The following is a 21,903-nucleotide window of genomic DNA, read 5'->3' as shown; positions in this document are numbered from 1 at the left end:
TCAGAGTCTGACCTTATATATAAACACAGTTGATCCAGTGCTGTGAGATTCTGTTAAAGCGTGTGTGTGTGTGTGTGTGTGTGTGTGTGTGTGTGTGTGTGTGTGAGATCACGTTTGTGCAGGCACATGTGCATGTGTATGGAGGCTCAGCTGTCCTCTTGCTTCTGAGGTCCTGTCATTGGTCTGGAGCTCATAAATAGGTTAGTGGACTATTTATTAGTGTGACCAGCCGGTCCCAAAGATCTTTCCCGTTTCTGTGCTTCTGTGACAGCCTTTTTAATCTGTAGGCTCTGGGAATCCAATTCAGGACCTCGTACTCACAAGGCAAAGACTTTACCAACTGATCCGTCTCCTCAGCCCTTCGTCAAATACTTGATCAGTCAAGGGAGAAAGACCAACAGACAGACAGACAGACAGACAGACTGACTGACTGACTGACTGACTGTATTCTTTCTTTTTCTGTGGCTCCAGTTTTTGTCTAGTCCCTCCCTGGGTCATTCCCAGCTACCTTTGACCTTGCAGCCTGAGGAATCAATCTACAAAGTTCAGCTCCTCCTCTCTTCCCCTACTCCTCCTCTCAACCCCTGTCCCTCCTCTTATCTTCTGCCCCATCTTCCCTTCCTGGAGGGCAAAGAACTCCTCCAGGAATCCAAAGTCATTTGTAGGCTCCATAAATGGGTTCCAGAACAAGCCAGCTAACGCTCTTAGCAACAGAGACTCTGGCTTCCTGACCCGGATGAGCAGTGGCCAGCCAACTGCTTGTGTTATTTCACAGGCCTCTGGGGTCGGGTTGACCTGACCAGGCTCCAAGAACACAGAGCCAATCACCAAGTAATCCAAGCCAGCTCACTGAAGCCCAGCCACGGTGACCCCTGTCTCTCAGACACTGGGGTCCCTGCCAAGCACTGTCCTCAGTGGAGTGTGCATGTTGCAGGCCTGGCAACTGGCCCCTTCCCCAGCAGGCTGCTTCAAAGCCCGTCAGGGATCAAGCACCAGGAGGATGTATGTTGTCGCTTAGTGCTGGGGTGTGTTACTGTCAAAGATACCCAAGGAAGCTGGAGAAAGCTGACCTACATCGCATCTTTGCTTGGCAATGATCAGACCCCAAACTGACTTGGGGAGACAGAGTTTCCACCAAAGGGAAGAATGAGATTCCCTTTCATTCAAAGACACCATGGATGTCAAGTGGCGCTTTCCTGGGGAAGCGCTGGTCCACACCAGCCTGAACAAAATGCTTCCGGTGTGACTGATTCATTGGGCACAGTGTGGATTCCACCGCCAGCACTTAGATGGAAGTCTGCTCCTTTCAGTTTCTTCAACAGAACACCAAGGCACAGAAATGCATTCTCCAGCCCCAGGGGACTGGCACAGGGAGCAGGAAGGGTGAGTATCTTTGTGGGTCTCAGTGGCTTCTTGTCCCTTCTCCCCGATGCACAGCAAGAGCTCACCGATGCGGAAGGGTAGGAAATGGGAGGGGAATTCTTAAACACTCCTGAGGGAGCATCGGTATTTCTCCAGAAACAAAACGAGCTGAGGAATGCACCAGGCTTGGATTCTATGGTTCATAGGCATGTGAGGTAAGAGGCTTTGGTCCATCGGCCTTTACAGTGTGGAGGTTTGGCACAATGGTGATGGGAAACGGCTTGCTGTAGCTCTTCACTGAGCTGGTGGCTTTAAGACGAGTGACCTAACCTCTTTGAGGCCCAGTTTCTTCAGCCATGGGATGAAATGGAACAGTGCCTGCCACACACACCCTTGCTGGGGCAGCCGAATGAGGCCATCTCCTGGCGTCACAGTACCGACAAAGAGTAAGCGCTTAATAAAAGCTGTCTTTCACGATTACTAATGGGAAATCCGGCCTGGAAACTCCACAGCAAATGTCTTTGCTTTTCTCCCGAGGGCTCCTCCAGCAAGCCCATAACTCTGGGTCCTGGTGAAACACCTACAGTAAACATTTACAAGTGTGATGTATGAACTGCATTCTGAACCAAGGGAGGATGGCGGAGGGGGGCTGAAGATGGATGGCTTCTCACCCCCAAATCCCAGCCCGATTTGCCACTCTCAGCTCAGCTCAGCTCAGCTCACCTTCTTTCTCTGTACTGCTTATGCCCAGGCCCCTGTACAAGCCACGCTCAGGGGCAGAGGCAGAAAGCCCAATGTTGGGTGCCAAAATGTTACGGCATAAATGAACGGCAGACAGAATTTATTATTAAATATACAGCTTTAATAAGGGGAGGACTTACTAAACTGAGGTTCCCTCGGAGAACAGGAAAGCAGAAGGGGCAGTGGGGAGCATGCCTGCAATCTTTATAAGTAAAAAATAACCTCAGGGGATCCCGCCCTTCAAGCAAGGTGATTGGCTGGGCTTCCCCAGAGGAAGGCACAGAGCAAGTGTTGAACAATTGCCGTTCATTGTTTATGGATGGGAAGTCTTACTGTGGGAGGCTGCTGTAGTCTACTTTGGGTTAAGAAGCTCCCCTAGAGGTTCATGGGCTGGGGTGCCAGGACCCTCAGGTGGAGTCTTGTGATGAGGTCATCAGGCACCATCTCTGGCAGGGGTGGATGTTGGTCTCATGGAGTAAGTGAGTTTTCACACGACAGGTGGCCATATAGCAAAGCAACTCTACCTGCATACCTAGTTTGAAATACAGTGGTACCCTTCCTCCTTCTCTGCTGTGTTTGGAGCAGTCAAAGGGAGTCTGGCTAGGAGGCCAGCACCATATTGTAGACGCTATCCAGTCACCAGAATTATAAGTCATGCAAGTCTCAGCCGCAGGCCTTTTGTTACAGCGACTGGAAAGGGACCAATACAGATGTTTCCAGGTGAGCTTTGGGTGAGGAGTGGAGGGAAATTGAAGTGGAGCGAAAGTGGCGGAAGTGAGTGCTGCTGTTCTGTAGCTCGGGCTCTATCTTAGCGGTACCTTCCGGAAGATACTGTGGGGCACACCCCAGAGCAGCCTTCCCCAAGAGGAAGGAAGCTGGGAACCGAGCCACCCAATTCTGGCAGTTGTGGCTGAGGAAGGCAACTCCAGACATAGTAGCCTGTGCCTGAGCCAGAGGCGATCAGAGCTGTAGAAAGCTGGCCCAGAGACCAGGCTTGTGACGGACAGAGCTGGTCACACCCTCCTAACAATGCACGTGAAGGGTTTCCTGGGAGGATTTTGTGTTACTGTACTGCCCTAGGAGTATGAGTCCTGAACTCAGGGCTTCATGATTTCAGTTGTGTGGACATAGCTACCATCCAACAAACTGGCTCCCAGTGGACATTGGGAACACATTCTAGTGCTTTCTCCCTTTGAGGTGTCAGCAGAACGTAGGCTTGGCTCCTTCACGGCAAGCCTGAGCTGAGAGCATCCGATCATCTGTCCTGGGTAGCACAGAGCCACTGCTTTGGGGAAAGGGTTGGCTGACATCTGGACACCAGAGCTGTGGCCCCCGACATCACGATCTGGGATTTTCTGTGCTCCCCCACTCTGTGTATCAATCAATCATTTACCACCTTATTTATCGATACAGGCTCTCTCAGTGAACCTGGAATCCCCTGATTGAGCGAGACTGGCTGGCCAGCAAGCCCCTGGGATCTGCCTGCCTCTACTTCTCCAGCTCTGGGGTGCAAGAGTGCATCCCTATGATGGGCTTTTTAAAACGTGGGTTCTGGGGATTGAACTCAGGTCCTAGGGCATGTAAGGCAAGCACTTCAGTGATTGAGCTATCTCTTCAGTCTGCCTCCTGTCTTGTTAAACTTCCTAGCTGGCATGCTTTGATTTGCTTCTGCATATGAGGCACGGGTTTAGAGATCTTACCCCAGAGAAGGTCACAAGTACAACTAATAACATACCACAGAACCCAAGGCTCCCTGACTTGAGAACCCACATTTTAAAGTACCCCATGTGTTATCCAGGTTCTTTGTAACCTGGAGAGTTATGCACAGGTTACACTGACTCCTCAGGGCTGGGATGAGAATAGTCTTGTGTTAGCTCACAGCCATTGCAATGGTGTAAACCTTCTCACTATGGCCAAATCCAAGTTCCCAAGATTTAACAACCACTTTGCAAAATTCCTGGGTATTGGCCAGTTGCCATTCATAAGCCAATTTACCTCCTCCTGGTGATACCATCCTCCCAGAGGGTTTCATCACCAAGCTCTCTGGAAACTATAATTGATACAACTTTTTCCTTAACCACTGAGCCATCTCCCCAGCCCCTGATATGGCTTTTTTCTTAACCACTGAGCCATCTCCCCAGCCCCTGATGTGGCTTTTTCCTTAACCACTGAGCCATCTCCCCAGCCCCTGATGTGGCTTTTTCCTTAACCACTGAGCCATCTCCCCAGCCCCTGATGTGGCTTTTTCCTTACCTGTTCCTTCCTTCACTCTAGCTTCACAGTTCTAGGATGTTAAGACCCTGGTGTTTAATCATTCAGGGCATAGGCTGTGTCTCAGAGGCATGGGGAAGTGGTGGTGCTTAAGGCCCAGGGCTAGGCTTTCTTATGTGTTTGCTCCTAGAAGCAAGCCTGGGGGCCAGGGTTTGGAGAATATCTTAAGAAGTGCTTCAGGGAACCAGGGATGTGGGGAGGGACAATACACATGAAAACAGAGCAAGGAAAGCATGTATGGAGGGTACCTATGAGGTACCGATGACACCGTCAACACAGGGGCATTCTAGAGAGAACGAGTGTCCCTCGAGTGGCCTAACTGCGGGGAGGGGAGTGACATGATGGAGTGTTTCCATTTACTTTTGACAACACTTCTGGATTCAGGGCCATGGTCAAAGGGACAGAAGTTTCCAGACAGTTGCAGGCAGAACAGGTTCCAGCTGTGTGGGGGCAGTGGCTGATGAACCCCACGTGCAGGACATTGGGTGCCAGAGCACATTAGGATGTAGGCACGTGGTGCAGGAACCCTAGGGGCTAGGTAGAGCAGGATACAGTTCCTTCTTCCCTAGCATTTTAAAATAGCTCCTGCCTCCCAGGGGCTAGTCTGTGGGAGAAATCCCAGCTCTCTAGGCTATAAGCAGATCTGTGTACAAATGGGACACGTGGTCTAAAGAAAAACAGGATCATGGAGAAAGAAATAGGTTAGAATAAGACCTGGGACCCATAAAGGCATCCCTCAACTTTTGCCATCCACCAAATATTACCAATGTATGCTGGCAAAGATCTGGAGCTCTAAGATCTTGGAATCAAACCATAATAGGTATACCAAGATCACAGGTAACTCAAGGTGAGTGATGATTCATGGGTATGCAAACCAGCTCACCAAGCTCATGGCATAGTTACACCTACCCAAAGCCTCAGTCCAATCTCCAGTCATTGTTTAGAGATCTGGGCACTTCATACTTTTGGCTACTGTAAAGTCTGCTAGAATCAGAGGTCTGAGAGTTTAAAGTTGTTTTTATCACCTAATTAGTTGTGGGTTCTTGTAGCTAAACCTAGCTGTGCGCAAGTGTCTCCATCTGTAGAACGGAGATGACCTCATGGACTTGACATGACGTTGATGTGCAGTGGGAATGAACTGATGTCCTCATTGTGTAGTGAGGTCTCTGCCTGTGCTGAGCTGGTAATATAGTAGCTATTTACACTATATGTTGTGACATGAACGAGGGCCCTCGATATATTTGTACGTGAAAAGGTAAGCTGATATACAGAATAGCTTAAAAGGATGCTCCCCGCCTTTCATCTTAGGATTTTTCATAATGAAAGCAACCTGTGCCTACAGGCTTTGTTTAGAAAAAGTGGGTTTAAGATATTTAGTAATTTATTCTGATTACAGTACGGACCTATCATACACCGACATATACTTTATGGAAAGAACTATATTTTGAAAAAACTTCATAAAAGAACTGTCTTGTTTCACATTTTTGCCACCTTCTCCCAGCAACTGTTTTAACTAAAGGCGGTCAGTCTCATATCTGTTTGGCATTTACTAACTTGGGACTATAACATGGCAGAGCAGACAGTTCATTGATAGGATTTCAGACTTCATATAACAACATGTTTTTTAAAAACCCAGCACTTGGGGGCTGGGGATATGGCTTGGTCAGTAGAGGTTTTGCCTAACTGGTTTCTTCCTGGTACCATATAGTCTGGGCATGATGTATATACCCATAATCCCAGCACTTGGTGAGTGGTGGTCGAGGCAGGAGGATCAAGATTTTAGGATTATCCTCTTCTACACAGAGTGCTACAGGCCAGCCTGGGCTACATGAGACCCTGTTTGATAAGAATACAAAACATCAAAGAAGCAAAAAATCCTAACCCAAAACAAAAATCCCAAACACATATTGAGTTTTAGTGGAATATCAAAGCTATCTATAATTTTCTAAAGAGGCTGTTAAAATTCTCTTCCCATTACCAGTTGTAGGAACTGGATTTTTCTTTCTGTATTCAAGCAAAATAGTACATCATAGTAAGTCAGCTGTAGAGCAGATGTAGTGGAACAGGTGGGCTGCGCTTGCTGGGATGGTGGGGCGACGCTGTGGGCCACATTTCCTACGAAGAGTCCCGGAGATCTGTTCTGAGGGGCCAAAGGGAGTTTGGAGCAGAGAAATGACCATGGTCCTGAGACCCAAAGAGACAGAGGAGGAGAAACCCACTGTTTCCTCCTAGTTGCGAGCTCCCAACACCCACCCCTTAGTGAAGAACCTCAGTGTTAGAGTGAGCTAGCCTGTGCGGGTTCTCACCAGCCATTGACTTCTCTCTTCCCACACATTTCTCACTACCAGGAGCTTGGTTCTCACCACACAGGTGATTCCTGACTAACATAGCCCTACTAGGGGAACAGAGCCTGGGTGTGATTTTCAGGGTGAGTTGTAAAGCATGACTGAGCCTGAATCCCTACCAGGTATTGGGGTGTGGGATGCTGTGAGGTGGGAAAGAGACACAGTCCTTGCTTTCTGGAGGGGAAGGGGCAGAAGAAGTACCCTGTGTGAGAAGCTTGGAGGGGCTCCAATAAAGTGAAGGGTTTTGGGGGACAGAGTCCTCAGGACGGCTCTGATAGGCTCTGGGGCCAACAGCCAGCCGAGGGCAGAATGACAGGATTCCAACCCTGAATCTGCCACAGCTTACCCTTGTGTCATTGTATTGTATTGGTTTGGTTTCTTAAAGTTCCCAGACCTTTATTTCCTAAGCTGTGAGATGGGGATGATCACCTTCAGTGTGAGGTCGCACCCAGAAAATACTGGCTATTTGTTATCTGTGACTGTCATCATTTCTTTATGGATTTCCTAAATATGTTTTGGTTATCTTTACCACCCATGCCACACTCCCACAGTCCTCCTAGGTCCACCCCCACCTCTCTGCCCATCTGACTTCAGAAAGCTCTTGCTTTTTGTTTTTTATCTTAGGTGGTGAGGCTGGAGATGCTGGATAAAGCTGAGGTCCTTGGGCCTGTTGCTGACAATTCTATAGAACCTTCTATATAGAGAAGGCAAAGGAGTTGGTTCCCATCTCCCCCCAGAGAAACCACTGGAAGCATGAGGAACTGGCAGTAAATGAGTCTGATGAAACAAACTCAGGGCCTCCAACCCTAGCTACAACTCCAATGGACATTTGGTCATGTTTGAAGACTACCTTGTCACAGGCTGAGGCAGGGAGTGTCCATTACTTGTGTCTGGTGGCTTGAAGCTGAGGATGCAACTAAGTATATCCTACAAAATACAATAACAGTTCATGAAAGGAACCACTAAGCCAACACATAGTGTAGAAGTATGTCCCGTCCATCTTGGATCTTTATCTTCCCACCTTTAGAGAGAGATGGGCTCTTCATCTTTGCTTCTTATAGTCTATTTTTCTCTAGCTGTGGTTGACCTGTATCCTGGACTCTTTGGCACTGGCTAGGTGACCCTGACTCTGGGCCCCATGACCCTTTCATTGAGACAATCCCGGTGGACTTAGAGAGTTTATAAAGGTAGGTAGGGCTCAGGGCCTACAGATCCTGAGGGTCAAGTTCTAACACCACCACTGGCCAGCAATGGTGTCTGAGTTTCCGTTTCTGGATTGGTGGAACGGAGCTGACCTGCTGGCTCCCTAGAAGCATGGCTGTGAGGGGCTGGATAGCCCTTTCTGAACTGCAGGCCTTCCTAACTCCTCCGTCTATCCCAGTACTAGGATGTGCAGTAGAGAATCACAGCAGGGAGGCCCGAGAAATGCTCCTGGGTCAAGTGCATTATCTACAGAGAAGCAGTAGGGGCGAGCTTCTTCCGGGAGCCCGTGACAACCCCATCAGTCAGATGGGCAGCCCAGGGAAGGTGTGTGCTCTGTGGGATATTTGCTTGAACTAATCAGCAGAGGACCAGCAGAAAGGGAGAAGGAGCAATTGGTGGTGTGAACTCCATGCTTTGGGGCATGGGGAAAGGGCTGACTTCAGGACTAACAGTGACTCTATTTCTGGCTCGAATCCCACCAGAGACAAAACATCATACTTCCTTGGGGGAATCAGAATGACAGGCCTGGGGGTAGCTGGGTTCAAATCTATGCTTAGCCACGTGCTAGCTAGTGTTTCTGTGCCTCAGTTTCCCCGTCTATAGAAGCAGAGATGGACAGACCGTGATATCTGTCTGGAAGGGTTACCCTGCAGTTCAGTGTCCACACATGGAGCAATGCGGAGGCAGATGCTGAGGAAAAGCACTTTTCTCTAGGTTCGGGGCAGGGTTAAACATTTGCTAACATCTGCTAAAAATCACTCTTGGCGTTAATGGTAAGTTTTTATTGTAAGCACTCCTGGTGGTCTTTTTCCTGTAAGCAAGCAAAGACACCAGGGATGGGGCAATTGACTCCCTCATCAGCAGCTACTGGACTCTCCAGTGTGTGAGCTATCGTGAATAAAAAGGACCATCAGTCTAACAGGCAGCTGGCCTACCCATGTGTCTGCCTTTGGGAGCCATCTTGATTGTTCTCTGGATGCCTGGAGACACCAAGCACAGAGAACAGCTGATGATAGCCCAGGCTTCAGGCGGCCCAGCAGTTTGTGTCAGACCTTTTGCAAGCACAAGCCTTTGCGGACTCTGGATGACCCTGCGACCATTCCCACCTTGGCTGAAGGGGAGCAGGTTCCCCTGTGAGGGAGATTGTTCTGATTGGTGCTAAGGTGCAAAGCCATGATTGTTTCAAAACATAAGCCTCGGTGACCGTAATCGACGCTAACAGATGAGGCTATCATTGGCTCCAGCAAATGTCTGTGCTTGAAGAAATACCACTGCTTGGCCTCTTGCTTAAGCAGGCTGCTCAGGGTGAGGGAGTGAGCCCCTGAGAGACTTCTTCCTGTTGCTTTCCCAGTGTTGCCCATAAATGAAACCCAAAACATAATCTCCCTCCCTCCACCCCGGTGGCCTTTCCTTGCCTGCTTTCAGTGGTGCAGGCTGTACCAGTAACAGACAGAAGATGTCATAGGTAGCGGAGAGACATTACATTTTGTTAATTGACAAGGTTGGGTCAGAACTGGTGCAGTTGAACAGCTAAATGGGGTCCAGCAACTTGTGTCTGATTTTTAGTCCTCAGCTCTGAGCCTCAATCCCTCAACAGTCCCGTTTGCCCAGTTCCGAGAGGCTTGCTGGGGGCTCTTGCTTTTCAACACAGACCCTACAAAGGCAGTTACCTAGTATCAGTTAGCAGCCTTGGTTGCCAGAAGAGACCCCAGGATAAGTACTGTATCGCTGGCCATGGCCCAGGGCCATGGGTCTGGGTCCTGGGGCCTGCACAGGGATTGTAGCTCTAGAGAGCCCTGCTTGCCCCTGCCTGCTGCCAACCACCCATTGCTGCCAAGCACTGAGGATAATGCAACCTGCCAGAGAGCAGCCCTGGGAGGGGCTGTCCAGACTGCACCAAACACTTCTGCCCTAGGGCCTTTGCATACCCTGCTCTGTCTGCCGGCAGAGACCTGTCCCTTGGCTGTCCCCAGACCTGATCCCCGTTGTCTTTAAGACAAACCCTTATAGAGACTTTCCTTCACCAGACATTTTTTTATTTTTTTAATTAATTAATTAAAGATTTCTGTCTCTTCCCTGCCACCGCCTCCCATTTCCCTCCCCCTCCCCCAATCAAGTCCCCCTCCCTCGTTAGCCCAAAGAGCAATCAGGGTTCCCTGCCCTGTGGGAAGTCCAAGGACCACCCACCTCCATCCAGGTCTAGTAACTCACCGGACATTTTTATTTTGAGCTGACTTCTGATTTTCCTTCAGCCTATGCTGCCGAAGCTCCAAGAGGGTGGAACTGTGTCTCCCTTTGCTCATTGGTAGAAAACTCGGTGAACACTCGTAATGGGAATGAAAGAGAATATACTGTAAGCAGTAGAGAGACTCATTGCAGCACTGGACCCTCAGTGAAGAGCCCGCAGTGCAAACAACATCATGTAATTATCATGAGTTAGGCCAAGAGGCAGACTGGGCCGGCTGGGCTGTGAACCCTGGTCTGCTAGGCAGCCCTATGCACAGTACTCCTCCCTCCCCTGGAGCCAGCTCTCTGACTCCTGTGTGATCCTCCTGTCCAATCACAGCAAAGGGCTGCTGGGAAGACACTGCCTCATTAAAATATGGAAATAGCTGTCACCTTACTTGTGCCCAGCCCCAGTGATCAACTTTCCAAATCGGTTCTGCTGTTTTATCCGGCATAACATACATTTGTTAAGTCTTCAAACAGTAAACACCACCTGCAAAGTGCCTTTAATATTTAATGTAACTATAAATTGTTGTGAAAATAAATCCAGTCACAGGGAAAGGCAGCGGGAGAGGCAGGAAGCGGCCCTGAGGGGGCCGCAGCTGCGTAGAGGAGAGTGGCCCAGGGTTACCTTAGCAGAGCCATCTTGGGAAGAGTGCTGGCTAATGCCAGAGTGTACCAGATAGTTCTCAAAAGGGCTCAGCCATCAGCACTTTCAGTTAAGTCAGCTTTGATCCCCAAAGCAGCCACACTGCCTAGGGTTGAGAGATCTGTGTTTAAGGCCGGTGCAGGTGTACCGGTCCTTGCTCCCCAGAAACTCTTCTCTCCCTCCATCCTGCTTCCCACCCTGGTGTAGGGCCTGGGGTGATGACTCAGGGACAAAATGCCTTGCTGAGTCAACATGAAGACCTGAGCTTCGTGCTCCAGAACCTATGTGAAAAAGCCAGGTGTGGGGATATGCTTATAATCCCAGGGCTGAGGAAGCGAGGCCTTGGTGACTGGTTAGCCAAGCCTGGTAGGCAAGCTCCGGGTTCAGGGAGAGACCCTGCCTCCAACATCAAGGTGAAGAGTGACTGAACAAAGTACCTGACATCTTTAGATGCATGCGTACATGCTATCATGCCCGTTGCACTTAAACCTTTTAGCTTATGTCCCCGTAGATTAACGGGGACATGCTAACCATGTTGGTGTCATTGCATGGCTACTTTAGGTGGGTGATGATGTGTAAGGTAACTGCATGTGAAGTAAAAACACAGCTGCTGCTGCTGCTGCTGTTGGAAAGACTCATCCCCCTGTACCAACCCCCTGTACCAGCCCCCTCACGTCTCCGACCTTTCTCGGTGCAGAGTGCTCATGGGAAAGTCTGGCTGCCTCCCAAGCATCACAGGGGCTGACTAACTGTCTGTGGCCAGGGGGTGGAATCCAACTGTGGCCAGGACTTTCCCATCCGCATATGACCCTTTCATCTCAACAAATGGCTCTGCCCTGTTCTCAGGTCCTTGAGTACAGAGCACAGTGGCTCCTGTTCCCCTTCCCTTCACCAGCAGAACCTGTGGCCAGTGCTCTGGTCTGATCCCATTGTCTCCCCACCTGACTCACTTCCTCTTGATATGGGATGTACTTCTGTCTATGTGTTTTCTTTATTGGTTGTCGAATAAAGGTGTTTCAGCCAGTGGCTTAGTAGAGTAAAGCCAGGTGTGAAATTCGAACAGAGATATAGACAGAAAGAGAAGGCAGAGTCAGGCAGACGTCATGTAGCTGCCAAAGGAGAAAGATGCCATAACTTTGCCAGTAAGCCACAGCCTCATGGTGAGGCACAGATGAACAGAAATTGGTTAATTTAAGATGTAAGAGCTAGTTAGGAACATGCATAAGCCATTGGCCAAACAGTGTAACAGTGTTGTAACTAATATAGTTTCTGTGTGATTATTCGGGTTTGGGCAGCTGGGAAACAAGAGTCTCCATCTCCATCCTCTCATCATGACCCTCTTCTGGGTAATGATGTCACGTAGCCCAGGCTGACTTCACTATGTAGACAAGGATGACCTTGATGTTCTGTCCCTCCTGCCCTTACCTTCTGAGTGCTGGCATTGCAGGCTTGGTGGCACATGCCTAGCATGCCAGTGTCTTGTTTAAAGGGCCAGATAGGAAATGCTTTAGGCCACACACCTCTGACATAACGCTTCAGCTTGGCTGGCTTTGGTGTTCATGGAGTAAGGGATGACACATGAACATGGGCCTGCCCGGGTTCCTATAGAATTGTTTTTACAAAGAAAGTAGGCCCAAAGCCATAACATGCTAAATCCTGTATGTCCAACTCTGACCCCATAATGCATCTCATGGGGGTCAAAGAAGAACGTCCCACTGGTCCCTTGCTTCTAATCTTACCATTCTGCCAAACACCAATCTCACGGTGGCCACTGTGGTTTTGAAAACACATTTGAGGAATGTCTTATCTTGATCCATCCGCATTGCCCTTCAGTGTAAACCAAGGTCTTTCCCCCATCATCTTTGTGCTCTTCAACTCTAGTTGTCCCTGCTCTGAGTCCTCATCTCTGTCCCCTCACCACAGTGCAGTGGTCATTGATTTCCTTTCTGCTCCTCCTACATACCTGTTCCTCTTCATACATGTCCTGGAACATTCTTTTTCTGGGTCTTCCCAGGTTCATCTCTTGGTTGCCCAGTGGGATCTGCTTAAGTTTCTAGCTACAGTTTTCTCCTGCATTCTCCATCACCTCAGTTGGAATATCACCTTACTGATAAGCTTGTCTGTCTTCACATCTGAAGGGTAAGGTTTATGAGATTAAGACCCTGGCTGTGTGCTCCAGAAAAGCACGTGGTTGTGTTGATATTTTGTTTGTACTTTAGCAAATAATGCTTGCCTGAAGACCAGCGTGCGGAGCTAGCCATATTAGTTAGCCATAGAGGCCAGGCAGTGGTGGCACACACCTTTAATCCCAGAACTCGGGAGACAGAGGCAGACTGATCTCTGTGAGTTCTAGACCACCCTGGGCTACACGATATTGAATCAGTCTAAAAGAGAAACAGAACTTTGTGGTGGTGGCTCACACCCTTTAATCCCAGCCCTAGGGAGGGAGCGACAGGAAGCAATATGATTGGGTGGAGAGAAAAATATAAGGCAGAAGGAGACAGGAGCTCAGGATTCAGTCTGAGGTTTTGTAGAAACAGGATACCCCCTTTGGTCTGAGGATTACAGAGAGGTAAGAACTAGAGGCTGGCTGTTCCGCTTTTCTGATCTTTCAGCTTTCACCCCCTAATATCTGACTCTGTTTCTTTAAATTATTAAAACCAATTAGAATCCATGCTACACGTAATAGTCAGCAACCCTCACCTGTTTGTTCAGTGAGGAAGGAACTCTCACTCTGTGTTCCAGGCAGGTCCTGTTGGCCACCTCTGATTGTCTAGCTTGGACCAAGCCCTCCTTCCAATGCCTGGACAGGCCTTCCAAGCAGCTTCCTCCACTATAAATGCTGTGTGTCAGTAACCTCAAGGCCAGGCTAGGGACAGGCAACTTTTCTCAATGCTAATCTCTGCACAAAACCACCCTGCAACAGCTATGATTGATACTGTGGAGGCCAGGGAGGGAGGGAGGGGGAGGAGACACCGGTGTTCCTTGTCCCTGCTTTCCCTGACTTAGGCAAGGTTCCCAAGCTCACTCCCAACTCTTTGGTGATCCCCTAAACCTCACCCCTCTCACTTTCCTGTCCCCTTCCTCTAGTCACCAGGTCTCTGGGAAAGATGCTGATAATTGGCAACGCATAGGCTTCCCTTTGTCCCCTTTGCCCCAGAACCCTGACTATATTGGATGGGGCCAAGAACCTGGAAAATGATGTCTGTGGTAGAATAGGAATGGCCCTCATAGACTCGTGTTTGATTGCTTGGTCCTAGGGAATGGCATTTGATGTGGCAGTGATTTCTTATTAATAAAGAAACTGCCTAGACCCATTTGATAGGCCAACCCTTAGGTGGGAGGAGTAAACAGAACAGAACGCTGGGAGGAAGAGGAAGTGAGCTCAGAGACGCGACAGCTCTCCTCTCAGGAGCAGACGCCTGAGAGAGACGCCATGCCCCGCTCCCAGCATGAAGCTCCGACCCAGGATGGACATAGGCTAGAATCTCCCCGGTAAGCGCACCTTGGGGTGCTACACACAGATGATTAGAAATGGGCTAAATTAATATGTGAGAATTAGCCTAGAAGAGAATGGGCCAAGCAGTGATTAAAAGAATACAGTGTCCGTGTAATTATTTCGGGGCATAAGCTAGCCGGGCAGGTGGCTGGGGTGTTGGGGATGCAGCCCCGCCGCCGCCCTTATTACTTCAGGCATTATTGGAGGTGTGGCCTTGTTGGATGAAATGGGTCACTGTGGGCAGGCTTTGAGGTCTCAGAATCTTGAGTACTGCCAGTGTGTCACAGTCTCTTTCTGTTGCCTGTGGATCAACATGTAGAACTCTCAGCTACCTCTCCAGCACTATGTCTGCCTGTATGCTGCCATTTTTCCCGCCATGATGATAATGGACTAAATCTCTGAAACTGAAAGTCAGCCCCAATTAAATGTTTTCAAACTTTGTAAGAGTCGCCAAGGTTATGGTGTCTCTTCACAGCAATAGAAACCCTAACTAAGACAATGCCCCTTGCCAGCCTCTTCTGCCTTTGTGAGGTTGGCCAATAAGATACCCAGCTAGGGCCTCCCAAACGGGATGTGAGTAGATCCAGTCTTGGTGGTTCTATCTTGGGTTTGAGCCAAATATCAACAGTCTCAGTGCTTGGAGGGTTCTTTGGCCACCATACTGACAGCTCTGGATGTGTTCAGCTACATCCTCATATAAGAAAAGGAGGGAGATTTTTTTTTTCATGTCTGAAAAGGCAGCAATCCCTGTAAGCAGAGACTGCACTTTAGTTTCCTGGCCACCCAGCCCCAAATAATCACACAAAAACTATATAAATTACACTACTATTTGACCAATGGCTTAGGTGTAGTCCTAGCTAGATCTTGCATCTTAAATTAGCTCATTTATATTAATCTATGTATCATCATTAGGCTGTGATCTATGGTAGGGTTCTGGTGTCTTTCTTCTTTGGCAGGTACATGGTGTCTCTTTGACTCCACCTATTCTCTCTCTATATCTCTGCTCAGATTTCCCTGCTGGCTTTGCTCTGCTAAGTCATTGACTGAAACAGCTTTATTCATCAGCCAATAAAAGCAGCACATATACCGAAGGACATCCTACACCCAATCCCATAAAGTTAGGACTCTACTGCTAAGACTTTATTTAGTCTTAACCACTCCCTCCAATCACAGTTGTGTTGGGGGTTAGCAATTGAGCATATGAATGCAGTGGGAGACACAGTTCAGTCCGCAGCAGATAGAATTACCTCATTTTTATCCTTCCTTCTGCCTTCTTCTCACCTGGAATCCAGATGTAGTGGCTTGAGCTTCAGCAGCTGTGTTGGACCAAATAGTCACTTCAAGAACAAGCACCAGTTGCTTGAAATGGAAGCATGAGAAGATGGAGGGAACCCAGCTGACTTGACGACACCCTTGCATCATCAGGGACTTGCTAGGATTTGCTTTATGACAACGCTTTGCCTCTCAACCATGCTGAGCACTGGAATAAGCAGTAGAAATACTCATGGCCAGACACTGATACAATTGATCCGCGGGGAGCAGCTTAAGCATCATGCTTTTTTCCTTAAGTCCCTTTGATGATTCCAGCATGTGAAGGTTGAACATACCGAGTTAAAGGAAAAACCCTTACAGGCTGGAGGGCTGGCTCAACGGGCCCAGTGCTTGCTAGCGAAGCCTGAACATCAAGGCTTAGCTCTCTGGCAGTCGTGCAGAAGTCTGGCAGGTGTAGAGGCCACCTATAATTCCAGCCCTCGGGAAGTGGGAATTGACATGATAAGAACAAGCTGTCCTGCAAGACTGGTCAAATACGCAGGTTCCGGGTTCAGTGAGAGGCCCTGTCTCCATATAAGGTAGAAAGTAGTCAAGAAAAACAGCTAGCATCAACTTCTACCTTCACATGGATGTATTCATCTGCACACATGCACACACGCATGCACACACACTGAAGATGTGGACACACATCACACATACGCACATGCTTTAAATCCTTGAATAAGAGAATCACCTGCATTTTAATTAATGTTATTTTGGCTTCGTTACATGCTGGCTAACCCAACACACAGCTATCAGAAATAGGCCATCCCAGAGATTCTAGAGATTTCCAGAACAACATCCACTCAAAGCAAACGGAGCCCTGGCCGCTTCCTCCTAGGTCCAATGTGCTATGTAGTGACAGAGCTGTGCAGTGTTCAGGAGCATTCTCACCCCCTCTACCTATATGTTTGAAACGGTATGCGCAGCTAAATATAAAGCCTCAATAGCCACACGGCACTGCCGTCAACAGGCAACCTTTCTCAAAGTGCGTTGCCTTCCTGAGGCCCTTAGAGGCTGGCCACCCCCTTCCTTTCTGTGCCTCAAATGTCTAACCCAGGGCACATTCCAAGTGGAAAGAGGTCCGAGAGCAGACCATAGCTTGTTGATGAGGGACTGGACTTCAAGCCACTGCTCTATCACTTAAGTGCTGAGGGCTCTTGGCCAAGTAGCTTAACCTCTCTGTGCTTTAGACATACAACGCTGTGTTCTGTGCAAACAGGAGACTCTCATGCAGGATCCAGGATACCAGTGAGGATTACATTTTTTTTTCACAGTCCCTGGCCATAGTAACAATACAGGAAATGCCAGCTGTCACTGAAGGACGTGGCTAGCTGCTTTATCTGTGTTATAAGCCCTATGGGCAGTGCTGGAAAATGGCCCCAAACTGGGTTGCTTTTATGAAGTGGGCACTAAATGAGCAAACACGTGTCTGGAAATAAAGGTAATTCATCCCTGGGGAGATAGCATCTCCCAGGTTCAGGGGTTAATGGGCTCTGAGGATTCATAACAAAAGGTTCCCGGGACAAATTGGCTGCCGAACTGAGCAGCCATTGTTCCTGAGACAGCTCTTCAGCTGGATCCCATTTGTTAGCATGGCTGCCGCAGAAACAAATTAAAAGGCAAGCCCCCTCAGAGATAGCAGCCACCGAGCTGGAGGACTGAGCGCTCAGGAAGTCTGAGCCTGAGACACAGGGGCCTTGCTGCTTCGTCAGCTGCCAGCCTGTGCCTGCTGTTCTCTGCAAGGCTGGATAGGAGCCAGCCCCTGCCAGCATGAGCTCCTGGGGAAGCGTGGGAGCTGCCAGGCACTGGCCATGGAGAAGCACTTCGAAGTCGGAGCGGAGCACACGGCACGCAGCACCCTCTGCCTCATTAAAGGCTTGATGGAAGAGGAAGGAAGCAAACAGTCCACCCACAGGCTGCTCCATGAGGAGGCACAGGGCCAGGAGCTTTATTATGAACCAATGAGCCCCACCCAGCAAGGTCTGGGAGTTATTGGCCAGTCCCGTCCTTTTAGAAGCTTCTGGGGGGCGGGTGTATACAAACAGGTCCCCAAGGTTGCAGCAAAGCCCTGGTGCAGGGGATTTTGCTCTGCAGCACCTGTAAACTGGTGCAGCCCATATTTATGCTTTAGCATCTTCTGGGTGGGATTCCAAGCTTTGGGGGAAATGTGGAGAGAAAGAGAGAGAGAGAGAGAGAACCTGGAGTCCATGTGCAAGAGGCAATTGGCTTCTCCAGGGTATTCTAGAAATGTTTTAATCTAAGTTCCTTCTCCCCAAGAGGTTACCTGCAGGGAAGAGCATGTGTCTTGTATTCAGCAGAGCTGGTGGGAGACTCCTGTGTGCACCAATAGAATCCTCAGATGTGAACTGGTGTGTGTGCTTCTTAAACTCCATCATCTGGGTCACCTCAGAGGTGCTCTCTGGTCCCCTGGATCCTAGCTGCCATCTGGAGACTTGCATTGCTGCTGCTGACCTAAGGACCACAAATTGAGCAGTACCTGAAGTCTGCATACCTCAGGCCTGTGGGGTATGCTCCTGGCTGACTCATTCGTCCACGTACATGCGCAGAGCTGAGTGTCCAGTGCCCCTGGCCTGGGCATCGCAGAGTCTGGAAGCTGAGCTTTGTCCTAGGTCTCCAGGAGTGTCTTCCAATGTCCTATTGATAGTGATTCCAGGAGTTTGTCTGAGTGCTTCTGCGGTAGTTCTTGGCTGAGCATGACTCTGAAGGTACGCCAGCCCCAGCAGAGATATTCATTGAGATTCTCTGGACATCGTCAAGACTTTAGAGTCCCCCAGGGGTACCTACTGATCAGCTAGGTGGAAGTTTCTGACCATGCTACAGTCGTCGTTACCCAAGGAGTGGTCACAAAGCCAATTTCCAAGTTTCATGTTTCCGGGGAGACTCTGACCTCTTGATGTGAAGTGAAACCTGAGCGCTGGCATTAAAAGCTGCCTGGGCTGCTCCTGGACAGGCTGGGTGTGGAGTGCAAAGCTGCAAGGAGCTTTGGGGAGGATTAAGGAGCAGATGCATGGAGTGGCAGCAGATTTGTTTCCTTTACCACAGTAGGCCACAGCAGTGTGAAGTGGTTCATGAAGTTCAATCAAAACAAAGTTCTTTTTTTCTTTTTTCTTTTTAATTTCTGTGTAGTTTTGGTTCCTGTCCTGGAACTAGCTCTTGTAGGCCAGGCTGGCCTCAAACTCACAGAGATCCTCCTGCCCTTGCCTCCCGAGTACTGGGATTAAAGGCATGCGCCACCATCACCTGGCTTGAAACAAAGTTCTTAATACCACCCCACTCCTAGCCCCCACCCAGACTCCCTCCACCCACCGCAATAAGTGTACAGTGGACCATGCCCTTCCTGGCCTAGGCAGGTCTCTGCTGGGGATGAGGGTCTCTGCTGGGGGCGTGGGAGGGGAGAAATCTCCCCTTTATCAGACCTCCATCCCCACCATGTACAGAGCAAGTGGTACCCAGCAGACCCCCTGAAGCCCAGTGCAGTCTTCTTTCTGGCTTTACAGAGCCCAGGAAGAAAACTTGCTGGAATGACTGTTTTTAAATCACAAATCCCCCATGCATGCACTGCTTTCTGAACCTGAGGGCCGACTGCTAGAACCTACATTCCCAGTGTATCCCAGGCACTGTGAGGGTTTTAGCTACTTGAGTCAAAGTGGACTTTGGGAAAAAGAGACGTCTTTGCCATCTTTGGTTTGCCCGAGGTCTTTGCTGGGAACAGGATCGCCTAAGAAAAGCTGTTCCAAAGGTAAGAGGCAACTGAGTGACTTTACCCGTGGGTGGTTTCTCTCAGCTGGCTCAGAGCAACGTGTGGATCAGAGCTGACATTATTCAAGGACTGGGTGTGTGTGTGTGTGTGTGTGTGTGTGTGTGTGTGTGTGTGTCATATGTGAGTCTGGCAGCCAGGGCTGACTTCTATGGAAGGCCAGGCCCACCCTCTGCTGTCTCGGTCTTCTGGTGTGTTTAAGGCCTATCTAACATCATGAACAGGCTAGAGCGCTGGTAGAGGAGTGGATGAATTCCCTCTGTGGAGAATTCTAAACTTCCACGCTGGCATTGGAGGCTCCCTGTCCCATTTCCAACAGTAACGGATGTTTGATGGCCCAGCTCCGGCCAGGGGTTCTGGCCCGTCAGGTCGGCCCACAACAAACGTTCCTTTGTAATTAAATCACTCTGTCTGTAGTTATTAATGACATTCGGCTGAGCCTGAGAGGAAGCGCTGTTTGAACCGCACTGAGGCTCCAGCCTTCAGAGCTCAGCTGTGAGGCTCCAGTGCTTGTGATGGTTTCCATTAAGCCGTGTGCAGGCTTTAGGCATGGATGTCACAGCATCCTGCTCTGGGCTGCTGAGGGCCAGCGGGTCCTTTGGATGGGATCAGGCATGACCACCAGCATGCTTGCTTTGGCATGATGTGGCAGAAGTGTGGTTTCGTGGTAAGAGTGGCTGTGTTTGGAGAGTGTCAGGGATGACAGGCGTCCTGTAGTGGAGAACACCTTGGGTGGCCATGTCTCTTTGGAAAGAAGCTGAGGACCTGGATTGTCCTTCCCAGGAGTTCCCAACTCAGGGGTCCTGGAGGTCCCCTCACCATCTGTGGTTAATACATTTTGGGTTAAAGAGGGGAGTGTCATACTAGACAGCCATGTTCAGTAGGTACTCACAATGAGGCTAGCGAAGGCATGGGTCACCGTGCTTAGCACAGAATTTATGCAGGAGATAGTTTGAGCTTCTTTTTATTTTCTACGTAGTCTTGGAAACTGACATATGATTTTTACTCACTGCGTACGCATTTCTCAGAACTACAAGTCAAGGTCTCAGCAGCCACAGGGGATAAGGTTGTTACTCTAAGTGGTGCCGTGCCACGCTGTTCCCTAGTGGAATGTTCAAGCTGGGAAGCTCGTTCACAAGGAAGGTGTGGGGCAGAGAGAGGAGGACAAAGGGGCTGGCTCACTGGGAGGCCCTTGAGAGAACGAGCTGTCTGACGCAATAGAGGAGAGGGGCAGTTTTCATAAGCAAGGTGTAGGGCATCTTGACTGAGCAGAGGCCCTGGGGACACGTATGTGGCTGTCACCAAGGGGACTCCGTTAGAGCAGTGACTGGGGGGCTTCCAGCTGGTCTGTGTACTCAGATAGCGGATTGGATGGTGAGCTGTTGCTGCTGAGCAGACCAGCTCCATGGTAGGCTTGGGAAGCCTTGCCTGATGGGGAAGCCCAGCCTGGTGACAGCCTGGTGACAGTGTGGCTCTTCAGCGGGAATGAGCAGAGGTGGCCCCTGGGATCTTGTTCGAATGCAGATTCTGCCCCTGTCAATCTGAGATGATGCCCAAGAGTCTACATGTCTCTAAACGTCCAGACATGACACTCTGCAACCGCTCATCACCCCTGGAGGAAGCAGTCACGGCGAGAACACAGGTTCATGCCTTGTCTCGTTGACAGGTAACATGGAGCAGGAAGATGCTGAAGCTGAGCTGAGCTTAGCTACGGAGAACTTGGGGCTTGAGTTTCTTCTCAACTATGACAGTAGTGATTGTTACTAGTTTGCTCTTGGTGAATATAGGATGTGTTCTCTGTTTCACCTGCTCACTCCCAGATGCTAGAAAAATATGGCTACTGGGCCAGCTCTGCCACTTCCTATATTGTAAATAAAGTTTTATTAGCACCCAACTACACTGGTTCACTTATCCAGTCATGGCTGCCTTATGGTACAAGGCCAGAGTTGAGTAGTCACAAAAGAGACTGTTCAAAAACCCCTGAATACTTACCATCTAGGCCTAAAGGCAGTTTCTACCTGGCCTTCTCCACATGCTGGGCTCTAAACCATGGCCTTCAGAGTGGGGCATGGTCAGAGTGAGGTCAAAACATCACTTACTGGAAAGAGCAGAAAACATGGGTCCTTGGGCAGTTACTCTGCCAGCTTAGGCTGGGTCTTTTCTCCTGTGTGCTGTTGCTCCTGAACCATTGCCATCTTATTTTGCCTATCTCTAAATTCTTCTGTAATGGTGGCTGCCTCTCCCCTTGACTTTCTCAGAGGCTTCTTACCCTATAGGTGTGTGTCAGCATTTGTGATGCTATGACGAACTGGTGCCAGAGATGTCTCAGTCAGTCATGGTGGAGAAGGCCTGGTGGTGGGAGCATGTGGTGGTCGCTTGTTCACGTAGTGTGGTCCGGAGGCCAGAGAGAACTAAGTGAGAACCGGAGGTGGGTGTCCCCTTCAGGCCTACCCTACTGATATACTTTCTTCAGCTAGCCCCATGTCTCAGAGGTTCTGAGGCCTCCACAATCAGC

The sequence above is a fragment of the Microtus oregoni genome, unplaced genomic scaffold (genome assembly GCF_018167655.1).
Source record: "Microtus oregoni isolate MIOR12 unplaced genomic scaffold, Mior012 000002F_ref0000024, whole genome shotgun sequence".
NCBI classification, from domain to species: Eukaryota; Metazoa; Chordata; class Mammalia; order Rodentia; family Cricetidae; genus Microtus; species Microtus oregoni.
Note: the sequence above shows the minus strand (reverse complement) of the source record.